At 50.5% G+C, this 12,296-nt stretch overlaps 1 pseudogene; it reads left to right on the top strand.

Annotated features, from left to right (window-relative positions):
* The first annotated feature begins 6,618 nt into the window (after nucleotides 1–6,618).
* Nucleotides 6,619–9,519, top strand: LOC125540708 (annotated as a pseudogene).
* The last annotated feature ends 2,777 nt before the right edge of the window (nucleotides 9,520–12,296 follow it).

Here is a 12,296-nt window from a genome sequence, read left to right as displayed (position 1 = left end):
CGCCAAGCTTGCCTTCCACGCCAAGGAAAGTCCCTTCCGGACACAGGACGAAGTCTTCAATCTTGTATCTTCATAGTCCAGGAGTCCGGCTGAAGGTATAGTCCGGCCATCCGGACACCCCCTAATCCAGGACTCCCTCACCCGGATTTGATCACGGACATGACGAGGAGTCACGAAATGGTCGAGACATAAAGATCGATATATTGGACGACCATGTTTGGACATCGGAAGGGTTCCGAGTGAAGATCGGGCATATACCGGAGTACCGGGGGGTTACCGGAACCCCCCGGGGAGTTTAATGGGCCGTATGGGCCTTAGTGGAAATAGAGGAGGGGCTGCCAGGGCAGGCCGCACGCCCCCTCCCCCTCTGGTCCGAATTGGACTAAGAAGGGGGGGCGGCGCCCCCCCTTTCCTTCTCCCTCTTTCCTCCTTCCTTCTCCTAATCCTACTACATGGAAAGGGGGGAATCCTACTCCCGATGGGAGTAGGATTCCCCATGGGGCGTGCCATAGGAGGGCCGGCCCTCCCCCTCCTCCACTCCTTTATATACGGGGAGGGGGGCACCCCATGGACACACAAGTTGATCATTGATCTTTACCGTGTGCGGTGCCCCCCTCCACCATAATCCACCTCGGTAATATCGTAGCGGTGCTTAGGCGAAGCCCTATTCCGGTAGCAACATCATCACCGTCATCACGTCGTCGTTCTAACTAAGCTCTCCCTCGAAGCTCTACTGGATCGTGAGTTCGCGGGACGTCACCGAGCCGAACGTGTGCAGATCACGGAGGTGTCGTATCTTCGGTACTAGATCGGTCGATCGTGGAGACGTATCACTACATCAACCGCGTTGCCATAATGCTTCCGCTTACGGTCTACGAGGGTATGTAGATGATACTCTCCCCTCTCGTTGTTGTGCATCACCATGATCTTGCGTGTGCGTAGGATTTTTTTTTGAAATTACTGCGTTCCCCAACAACTCGGTACTCGGGGTCGCATGTATCTGACAGGGTTTGTCAAGGAGTTCGTCAAGAACTGTTCTATGCCCCGTAAAGGGTTTGTTTTTCTTGCCGATGGGCTTATGATCGGATGCCTCGTAAGGGTGTATCCATTTTTCCCGTGTGATGGATTGCTTAAGGGCAGTGGGCTCCAACCGGGCTTTTTGGTCCTTCCATGTGCTTCCCACCGCGCAGTACTTCTGCACCAGGTGTGATAATTCCGTAAAGTTCTGTATGCGACGGCGATTGAGGGCATTCGGAATTCCCTCGTCTGTGCAGTTACAATAATAAACTGAAACAGCATCGTCATCGCAGCAATCTTTAATCTTGTTTTTAACAAGGAGGAATCTGGTCTAGAAGTGATGGACCGTTTCTTGAGGTTGATGTCGTACGTACATTAGGTCACATATGTCTGGAGGGCCCGAATTAGTTGGAGAGTATTGATTGTGGTGGGTGGGTGGGCTAAAACCCGAATCCCGACCCAAGATTGAATCCGGAGCTTGAAAAATCTCCGAGGTTACCAGTTCGGGTCCGGGAAGATCCAAGTGCCTTCCGGGCCCTATGTCCGACCCTAAGTTCGAGGCACGTGAAGTCTCGTCCCGAGGGAGGGTGTCCGGCTCAAGGGGTTCAGAGACCCGAACATATCTGGTCTTTAACATAGGGGAAGAAGAGTTTTCGGCTCGTTCCTCGATGACCACTACCAGATGGGTGATCGGCTGGGAGTTGATTTCCCTTTGATCGGTTTTGAGCCCAGTCCGGTCATAATCCGTTGCAACCCCCAGGGCGGTGATGCGATCTCGCAGCTCGTTCAAGGACGAGACGTCTGTCAGATCCATCTTTTTGGAGTATTCGTGACCGATGCAGAGGTGGTGTTTAGCGATAGCGGGGGGCACCGTCGGCTTGACAGCCGTGTGGGTGCCCACGGTGAAACCGCCGAGCTGGAGGACATGTCCTGAAGTTAGGTTCCCTCCAGAAGTGATATCATTATTGATGACAAGGCGAGCCATCGATCCTTCTATCGACAACACAATGGAACTCTCAATGAAAGCACCAATGTCGGTGTCAAAACCGGCCGATCTCAGGTAGGGGGTCTCAAACTATGCGATTGAGGATTGAGGGTAACAAGGGACGAGTGGGACATAATGTTTACCCAAGTTTGGGCCCTCTTAATGGAGGTAAAATCCTACGTCCTGCTTGATTGTATTTGATGAGTATAGGGGTTACAAGAGTTGATCTGCCTTGAGATCGTAATGGCTAAACCCTAGTTGTCTAGCCTATGAGAATTCTGATAGCCTCTACGGAGTAAACCCTCCGGTTTATATATACACCAGAGGGGCCTAAGGTTATACAAAGTCGGTTTGTGGGGGAAGGAAATAACATATCCAGACATCAATCTTGCCATCCACGTATACAGGAGTCCTAACCGGACACGGGGGAAAAGTCTTCTGCTTGTATCTTCACCGCCCATCAGTCCGGCCCATATCAAATAGCCCGGACGCCCGAGGACCCCCTAATCCAGGACTCCCTCAAGGGGTCGGGGAGCAAACCCTCAGCTCACCCTCTCTCACGACTAAGAAGCCACGACGCGACGCCTGATTCTCCTCCTAGCGATTTCTGATTCTGCTGCCACCCTTCGGCGACACCCTCCTCTATAGGCCTCCAGTCATCCTTCTCTGTCCATGTGTTGTGTGTTGTCTTCATGCTAGAAAAAGTAGTGTCTTTGAAGTTGAACCTGCCCCTGTATTTACATTCTAGATTTGCCACTGCCAGGCTACCTTCGCTTGTCATCGTCATAACCTGGACGATCATGGCAACTTTGATTCCATGGCAAAAAATTGACCATGGTGAACCCATGGATATGCCAAAGAGCCAACAACCAAACCTTTGTAGCCAGCGGCGAAGCCAACCTAAAAACTATGTGGGTTCAACGGTAATTTCTGGGGTCAACTGACCCCACAACTTATGCGTGGCGCCGCCACTATTTGTAGCAACTCATCTCGATCATCCGATCGACAACCACCTCCTATTGTGGGCCCTTCTAGCCAGATCCAAGTCCAAAATGATGCCCCGAATAGGCCACAAACTATTGAGCACCACCACCATCCAGTCCTACAAGGCACAAATGAATGGTTTCACCTAGCGCATATCGAGTAAGAAGGCAACAAACGCAACCCCGATGCCTCCAGCAAGGTAATGCCTCTTGTAGGTACAACAATTGTCGGCTCCAAAGTGAGCTACACTGTGTGAGGCGTAGACAGTGTCGAGGTGGAAATTGAAGTGATCCAATAAGGAATGGAATATGCTACCGACTGCAAAAAAAAACCTATCATCTGACTGGAATATGCTCTAAGATGCACTACCATAGAACATCATGCTATGAACTCTTCTTTAGAGTGTGTTTTCTAAACACCTATGCACCAATACCCTTCTTGTGTTGTGAATCATACTAGTCCACTATTGTCACTTCATAGAAAACCTCTTTTTTGTTTCTCAAACAACTCAACATATTGAGTTTTTCAATCGATCCATCCAATCGTTTTTCAGTGAAACAATTTCAGCTGACAGCAATAAAAGCCACATATCGTGGTTTTAAAAGAAACCAAACTCAAAAGAGCCTTTTATTGCAGTAGGTTTCAATCTATAGAGAAAACACATGCATAAATTACTTAGATGGTTTCTTCTATTCAACCACCTCGGATAATAGCAGGAAGGAAACATAACTACAAGAAAAAAAACACATGCATAAATTACTTAGGTCGTTTCTTCTATATAACCGCCAAGGATAGTACCAGGGAAAAACACGTCTATAAGGGAACAACCTCCTCATATTCATATCCTAGCCTCATCTTTAACCGTCCCTCTCTCCATTTGCTGCCACTGAACCATGCTAGTGTTACACCACCACCACTAAGCCTACCTAGTTGTGTCGCCCTCCATTGACCCGCTTGTGCCGCCCTCCACCGACACCTTATATGGGTCCCCTATTGTTGCTAGTCTGAGCCTCCATGCAGTCCTCACCGAGCCTTCCACCCCCACAATCTCCCTTGTTGCAGCCTCAACCAACCCCTCAAGTCGACCGCCATCCATGGAGCCCACCATTGGTAGGATTGCTTCATTGTCGTGGACGAGGCTGCTTGGCGCACGAGACCGATAGATTGTTGTTGTCGCATCGTCCTCCCATAGACTATGCCCTAGGCGCTTGGAGAGGGTGGCCGCCGAATCCCCGACACATTATCGTCGCCGCCCACCCATGGCGAGGTACAACGTGCGGTACCCACTGTTGTGTTGATGATTTAATTTTTTGCTATGTTTGGTAGTGCTAATTTTTTTATGGTTAGTTAGATTCAACTGGCTGCAATGGTTTTGTTTTAGATGAGATTAGTTAGGTTTAGGTTGATTAGGTGCTTAATTAATTTAGCTATATAGGTTAAGTATAGGCTAACTATTTGTTAATTCGAGCGTGATCATGGCTATGTCAATTTAAATGCCGTCACACCTATGTCCACTATCTATACCCCTCATCTTTTATTCCCTCTCACCTTATGTATACTTAAAAATCTTCTTTCTCTACTCTATCAAAATTTGAAAATACAAATATCACTATCTTTTACTAACCTCTCTTGTCGTGCTAATGATGCAATAGCAGGTTGATGTTTTACCAGACAGATAAGTTGGGACTTCATTCTCAACTTGGTTAGGAACTTTATATTTTCGAGTAATAAAAAATATATTCAGCCATGCTATGAATAAAGTTACCATATATTCTTTGGATAAACTTGGGCTTGCTATTGCACTACATATGGTTAGTTTCCATAGACCGTCCAGGAGAAGCACCACGAATCCTTAATACTTGTGGGTTGCCTGGTGTTAACACTGAATCTTTTTTAAATAGTAACAGGTAGATCAATCTCTACCTTATACATTTCAAAACAGGCCAAAGGCCTGGGTGACAAAAGTCAATTACATGAGAGATTATGTCAGGGCCGCAAAAGCAGTTGCAGCAGGCCATATGTAATAACTGTTCATGGTTCTAGAGTTGATCAGTAAAAGCTAGTGCTTTTGAAAGTGAGTCTCATATAAAAAAAACATCTTATGTTTTGATAAGAAAGAGTGCGCAGAGGTGGAAGTTGTAGCTTCCGGATATACGGATACAAGACCCTCGTTCACGGAAAGTGGAAAAATGGTCTCTCCTTCAAGCGAACAGAAGAGGCGGCTAGGGTTTCAGCCTCCCATTGACGCCGTCGCCGATCTGCCTCGTCTCATGTGGCCTTTGTCAGCGGGAGGGCTTCATTTTTATATGTTTCTTGAGTTTTGCTATGGTTTGTGTCCTTCCCAGGAAGACGAGACGGCGGCGGCTCCCTGAAGACGGAATAAGGTTTTCCCCACCTAGTCCTCGTCCTGGTGGCGTGTCTAGCATCATCGGAGGGCATATGGAGATGTGTCTCCGGCGGATCTTGCGGGATTCGAACGGTGGTTGTCTTTGGTGGATCCGTTCGGATTACGTCTTAGTTCATCTATGTCAGTCTGTTTTTAGGTTGGGTCCTTCTCATCTACAATTCTTTTCATCGGCGGCGGTTATTGTTCTGGTGTGCTCGCACTATCGGTCCTTCGCACGACGACTTCTCGACTAATTACTACAACAAGTTTTGTCCGGCTCCGACGAGAGAGGGACGATGACGGCGGCGCGCATTCGGCTCGCTTCAATGTTTGCAGTGGTCATTAGATGGTCTACAGATTTAGATGTAATTTTTATTATTTTTGGAATTCGTTGTACTGTCATAATTGATAATGAATAGCTCAGAAGTATTTTTGGGAAAAAGAAAAGAAAAGAAGTTTTAGCTCCCGTCCCAGGCGGTAAAGCTTCAGTGGCAACAGAACTCGGCAAAACTTACGTCCACTTCTCGTTCTATAAGTGATACTTCCTCCTTTCCGGTTTATAGGGCTTATCTCAAAATTTTAGTTTTTCCATTTTATAAGGCTCAATTTGGTTGTTCCCCATCACATGTTCAGACCTCAAGATGCATTAAATCATTGCATGCAAGTATTAAGAGAAAACTGACCAATGCATGTACTTTATGCATGCATGCATTGCAATTAATGCATTCGTAAACATAATTTTTTGAGGAAAACAAGAGCATTAATTGGATGCTTTTGTAAACTATAAAAAATATTCCACCACTCATCATCTATCTTGATTGGTGAGATTTTTAAATTGAGCCTTATAAACCGGAAAGGAGGGAGTATCGAGGAGAGAAGAGCGGCATGATGCAGCTCAAGCAGGCTATGCCCCGGCATTCCACTGGGTAGCACTGGCAGCTCCCTTGATCTAATCTACTTGCAACTGCAACTTTGTCTAATCTACAAGTGTACGTACCCTAGTACAAAGTTCGATAATAAAATAAAATAAATGAACAATATACTAGTGTATCATTGTACTCTCTCCGTTTCAAAATAGATGACTCAACTTTGTACTGTACAAAATTGAGTCATCTATTTTGAAACGGAGAGAGTATATATTTGATTCGCCCAGCTTATCACTGGGTTCGGGTTGATCCATCTCCATCTACATCTATAAAGTTGGAAGCTTCCTTACCCCTTTCTTAAGAAGCAGATCCAACGAACTTCTGATCAACTTGGCATGTCACTGGTTAGTGTGTAGTGCCACCCACTGGCCGCTGCTCCTCTGTGCCGTTTTCCACCGTTAAATTCCTGCTTCGCTGCCCCGTCGTCTCAGCGACAAGATCGACTGATCTCAGAATTCGAAGCCGCGGCACTGCTCCTGCCCGGCCGGTATGTAATTATGCATACACATCGCTTGTCAACTCTATTTGATCGCAAGCATTAGTTACATAAGTAAATTTTCTAGGAGTGTGTCTTTTTTGCTGTGCGTGTACAAATTCACATGTATACTCTGCAATGTACAATTGTGCAATTTTAGACGATAGTATATAGTATCATGGAGACTTGGGAAACTATAGGCAACACAGGATTAACAAATCCATGGACAAAATCAATGTGTTTATTGTGCATGATTTTGTGGGTTAATGTACTTTTGTGAATTCTTTTGGTTTATTTCTAAGAGACTGTATATATCCGAAGGGGTAGGACTATCGTATCCGAAGTTCTGAACCAAAACCGTGAAAAATCATCCAGGAGAGGAGCTATTGCTATGGCTGCAGGGCCGTTGGAGTTGTGGAGCCACCAGTCGATGCAGATCCTGGTCCTCCTCAGCTTCGGCCTCCAGCTCGTCCTCTTTGTCTTCGCCGGAGTCCGCCGGCGTGAGGCCCTCGTGCCGAGGCTCCTCCTGTGGCTAGCGTACATCATGGCCGACTCCACCGCCGTGTACGCCGTCGGCCACATGTCTTTCAGCAGCGCCGTGCGGCCCGTACGTGAGCACCAGCTCGTTGCGTTCTGGGCGCCGTTCCTGCTGCTGCACCTGGGCGGCCCGGACAACATCACCGCCTACGCGTTCCAGGACAATCAGCTCTGGCTCCGTCACCTCCAGATCCTCGTCGTGCAGGTCCTCGGAGCGGCCTACGTCCTCTACAAGCACATCGCCTTCACCGGCGGCGGCAAGAACGGGGATTTGCTCCGGATCGCCTCCTTCCTGATGTTCGCCCTAGGCGTCGTCAAGTACAGCGAGAGGACGTGGGCGCTCAGGTGCAGCACCCTGGAGAGCATCCGCGCCTCCATGAAGACGCAGCCGCCGGCCATCCACAATCATTTCCACCCTCAGGACCGAGCCACAGAGGAGGAGTTCCACCTACGACGAGGTCACAGCCTGTTCCACATCTGCAAGTTCACCATCGTCGATTCCTCGGTGCTCGAGCTCGAGGAGGACTCCATTTACAGACCAGAGGTGTACACCAGCAAGTTTATACAAGGCATCGAGCTGTGGACGCTGATGGAGATCCAGCTCTCCCTCTTGTACGACCTGCTCTACACCAAGGCAGCCGTGGTCCACACCTTCTTCGGCTACCTGGTCCGCGTCGTCTCGCCCCTTACCGTCACCACCTCGCTGCTGCTGTTCCAGTTCACCTCCAAGGACGGCCACAGCACAACCGACGTCACCATCACATACGTCTTGCTGGGTGGCGCCGTGTTCATGGAGACGACGTCGCTCCTGAACGCGTTGGCATCATCTTGGATGTTCGCGTTCCTGAGCGCCACCAGATGGCCATGGCTTCGCTACATAGCCCTGTGCAATGAGAGATGGGACCGGCTCCGGCGCACGGTTGTGTGGCTTCACCATCTCGTCAAGGGTGATAGGTACAAGTCAAGAAGATGGTCATACACCATCGGGTAGTACAGCTTGTTGCACCTCTGCACGCGCCCCGCCGACACGCCTCTCACCAGCCCCCTGCCCGGCAGGCTTGCCAGGGCGTTGGGACTCAACGAGTGGTGGAACAGGAAGCACTACTCAGGGACCGTCAAGATGACCGATCCGATCAGGCGTCAAATCTCTGTGTACATTAGCCGGCTGTACGGCAAGGCGAGGTTCAACAGTGCCATGCTGGGCAAGAAGTGGGGTCAGTACCCACTAGACCGCCGTGGACTTTACCGCGGCGTCCTCAAGGACTCCCTCGGCATCGAGTTCCAGGAGGGCATCATCATCTGGCACATTGCCACCGAGGTCTTCCTCACCAAGAGCGAGAGAGCCAAGTCTGTGGACGCTGCGCCTGACGTGCACGCCATTAGGGTCATGTCCGACTACATGATGTTCCTCCTGGTGGAACGTTCCTACATGCTCCCAGGCATGCCCCAAAAAAGGTTGTACCAACAGACCTGCGAGAGGCTGGTCACCATGCAATCGGCTGATCCTAGGTACCCGAGCCGTCCACGTGTCGTCATGGATCTCCTCCGTGTGCGCAATGCCCCACATTCCAGCATTTCTAGGGTTGTGGAGAGGGAGGGCCTCGCCAACAACTTGTACGATAAATATGCGGACAAGGAGTTCAGCCACCTTGCTCCTCGTCTCACTCACATGGCTCGCCTCGCCAAGGAGCTGTTAGAGAAGGAGAAGGATGGCACGATAGACTCCTTGCAGCTTGTCCTTGACGTGTGGATGGACATTCTCGTCTATGCGGGCACCAAGTGCAGCAGGGAGTTCCATGCCCAGAAGCTCAACAGTGGTGGCGAGCTGACCACCGTCGTGTGGCTTATGGCAGAATACATCTACCATGCATCGGTTGCCCAAAGAGGTGATGTAGTATAATTCTTAATGTCAGGCATGTAAACATGTTACCATCATGTAACTGGATGTGTCGTCTCTAGGGGAGCGGTGTGGGCAATACCCTAGGCACCGCCACCCCATTAGCTGTCACCAGAGGACGTCGGCAACCGAAGCTCGCTTGGTTAGCAATGGTGCCAGAGTCTGGTTCTCTTCGATGGTGTGATGGCTACCCTGATAGTCGCAGCTAATGTTGGACGGTAGTGATTTCCAAATAGGCGGCCCTGGCGCGGATCGAATTGGTGGTGATGCTCCTCTCCGACCTGGTGGGGTAAGCCAATGGTGCAGTGAGCAGTCGAGTGACTAGGGACTGGGCTCGGTTGTAGTTGGGCTCTTGACCCAGCGGTGACATATAGGAAGTGACCAGGTGTTTGCCATGGCAGATCCTTCATCCATCGCCACCACCACCCCCCCCCCCCCCTAAGGCGGCGAGATTCTCAACCTAGTCTTAAATTGGTTTCTAAGTATTTGCTATAATTAATCATGATAGGTAAATTTAGGAGGATTCAACCAGAGCGGCGTTTTAGCGCTAGGGCTACAGGTAGCCCGTTATCCCGTTCATTGGTTGTGGCTAGGTGAGCCTAGAATATTATACAAGGTGTGTACATGGACCGAACATCATGAGCTGGTACATGAAAAATTCAAAGTTGGGGGTGGATGGGTGTTGTGTGTGTTGTGTGTGTTGGTGGTACCAAAAACTAATGCTATGGTAGAGTTTGTTCCCCTCTTTGTGCGGTGTGGTTGCTGAGCGCGAAGCCGGCAAGTGATGATAAAGTGGCGACGCATTGACGCTTGGGAGAACCACTGGATCTGAATTTCATTTTGGAAGATGGAGTTGTTGGTAAAGTGATTTTTCCGCATCTTGGCTTGTACCATGGATTTGAATTAGGATATACGTCGAGGTTGCAAAACCACTAATCTGGATCTTCCTTTTCGAAAAAAACTAATCTGGATCTGGGATGCTTCCAAAACAGGCTAGCGCCGCCTAAGGATGTTGTGAGTTCCCTTCTTGCAGGAGACTCCGTTGTCCAGCAATAGTCCAGCCTTCTCCTCCTCCAATGAGCTACGCAGAGCATCTTCTTTCAGCATGGAGGAGCAACGAGTGCAGCGGAGGATGAGGGGCACGTTCCCACATGGGTTTCGGCGGATGGTGTAAGAATAAGGTAGCATGTATTAGCGTACATACTTGATGTAATCCTAACCTTCCTATCTGCACCTCCATATCTATTCTTTCCTTTTAAACTAGGATTAGATCTTGGAGGACAAGTATAGGCTGGCAATGTAACTGTATATATGTGCGCCTTCTTGGCCTCTAATGCATGCGATCATATTCTCCTAAACTATCTAGTCTACATGGTATCAGTTTTTCTTTCCTTCCTGTGACTTGCTTCCGCTGCACCCCTAGCTGCCGAACCCTAGCATCAGCCACCAGCCCTGCCCGTCGTTGCTGCCATAGCCATGGATTTGGGCGACTTCGCCTCTACTCCCAACTCCTCCCTCGCATCTGGGTCCCAACCCTCCAACCCCTTTGCTGCTAGCTCCGTCAACCCTGCTGCTCCTAGTGCCACCGCCATCCAGCTCATCAACATACGCAACCACGTCACCGTCATCCTTGACTTCGAGGAGTCCAACTTTTGCATCTGGCAAACCTTCTTCAACCTCACTTTCCGCAAGCTCGGTCTTCTCCATCACATTGATGGCTCCGTTGACGCTCTTATGGCGCTAGGCGATGTCGAGTGAACCCAGATCGATCAATGTATCGTCTCCTGGCTATACACCACTGTCTCCAAAGATATCCTCGAGATCATCATCCAGCCCTCCGACACCGCCGCCAACGCTTGGACCGTCATCACCGACCTCTTCCGCGACAACCGTCTTCAACGCTCTTGCTTCGCCAAGCGAGACTTCCTCAACCTCGTCCAAGGAGATCTCTGGCTCTCCGTGACCGCCTTCGCCAGCCGTCTCAAGTGTCTCTCCGACACACTTCGCGACGTGGGCACTCCGGTCACCGACCAGGACATGCTCACCACGTTCATCAACGGGCTGAACGGCGAGTTCGGCCACTGCATCGCCGCCCTCACCATCAACCCTACGGGACTGACTTTCGCCCGTGCTCGTGGCGCTCTTTTGCAGGAGGAACGGCGCCTCGCGCGCCATGCACAGCATATCCAGGCGACTGCCCTCGTCGCCAACCGCTTCTCTGGCTCCCCCATGCCTGCACCGCCGGCTGCCCCGGCGCCTCGCCCAACCGTGCCTGCTCCGCCTGCTGCTGTCTCGGGTAGCCGCGGCCGTGGCAAGGGCCGCAAGAAACAGCAGCAACAGCAAGGCCATGGTGCCCCTACCGGCGCCCCTGGCGCTCCTGCAGCACGGGACTCGGCCGCGCCATTTTGGCCCGTCGGCAGCTATCCGCTGTCCGGCATGTTTCAGGCGTGGCCACCGAACTGGCGTGCTCCGGGCGCCGGTCTTCTTGGCCCACGCCCTGGCGTCTCCACGCCCCAGGCGTACGCTGCCCATATAGGACAGCCGGGCCTTAGTGCTCCAGCGGTCTACAATGGCTATGCTCCAGCGCCTCAGCAGCATCAAGCCCCTGCATGGGATCAAACGCAGCTCCACGCCGCCCTCAACAACCTCTCCTTGCAGCAGGGCGGCGCCCGCGGCGGCGGCTCCAACTGGTTCTTTGACATAGGCGCGACTGCCCACATGGCCAGCGATCCCGGTATCCTCTCTTCTTTCTGTCCTTCTTCCAATCTCTCCTCTGTCATATTCGGAAACGGAGACTCCCTTCCCATTACTCACATCGGCAGTGCCTCTCTCCCTACCTCCTCTTTTCCTCTTTCTTTACGTGATGTAGTAGTCACTCCTAATCTGATTAAAAATCTTATTTCAGTTCGTCTTTTAACTCGTACAAATCCTGTTAATGTTGAATTTGATGAGCTTGGTTTTTCTGTCAAGGATCGTCGTACCCGCGCGGTGATTCTTCGATGTAACAGCGACGACGATCTCTATCCGCATGTCGCCGGCCATCAAGCTCTTCTCGCCGGCACCACCGATCTTTGGCACCAACGTCTTGG

Source organism: Triticum urartu, chromosome 2 (assembly GCF_003073215.2).
Source record: "Triticum urartu cultivar G1812 chromosome 2, Tu2.1, whole genome shotgun sequence".
NCBI classification, from domain to species: domain Eukaryota; kingdom Viridiplantae; phylum Streptophyta; class Magnoliopsida; order Poales; family Poaceae; genus Triticum; species Triticum urartu.
The sequence above is the reverse complement of the archived record's forward strand: the minus strand, read 5'-3'. Positions and strand labels throughout refer to the sequence as shown.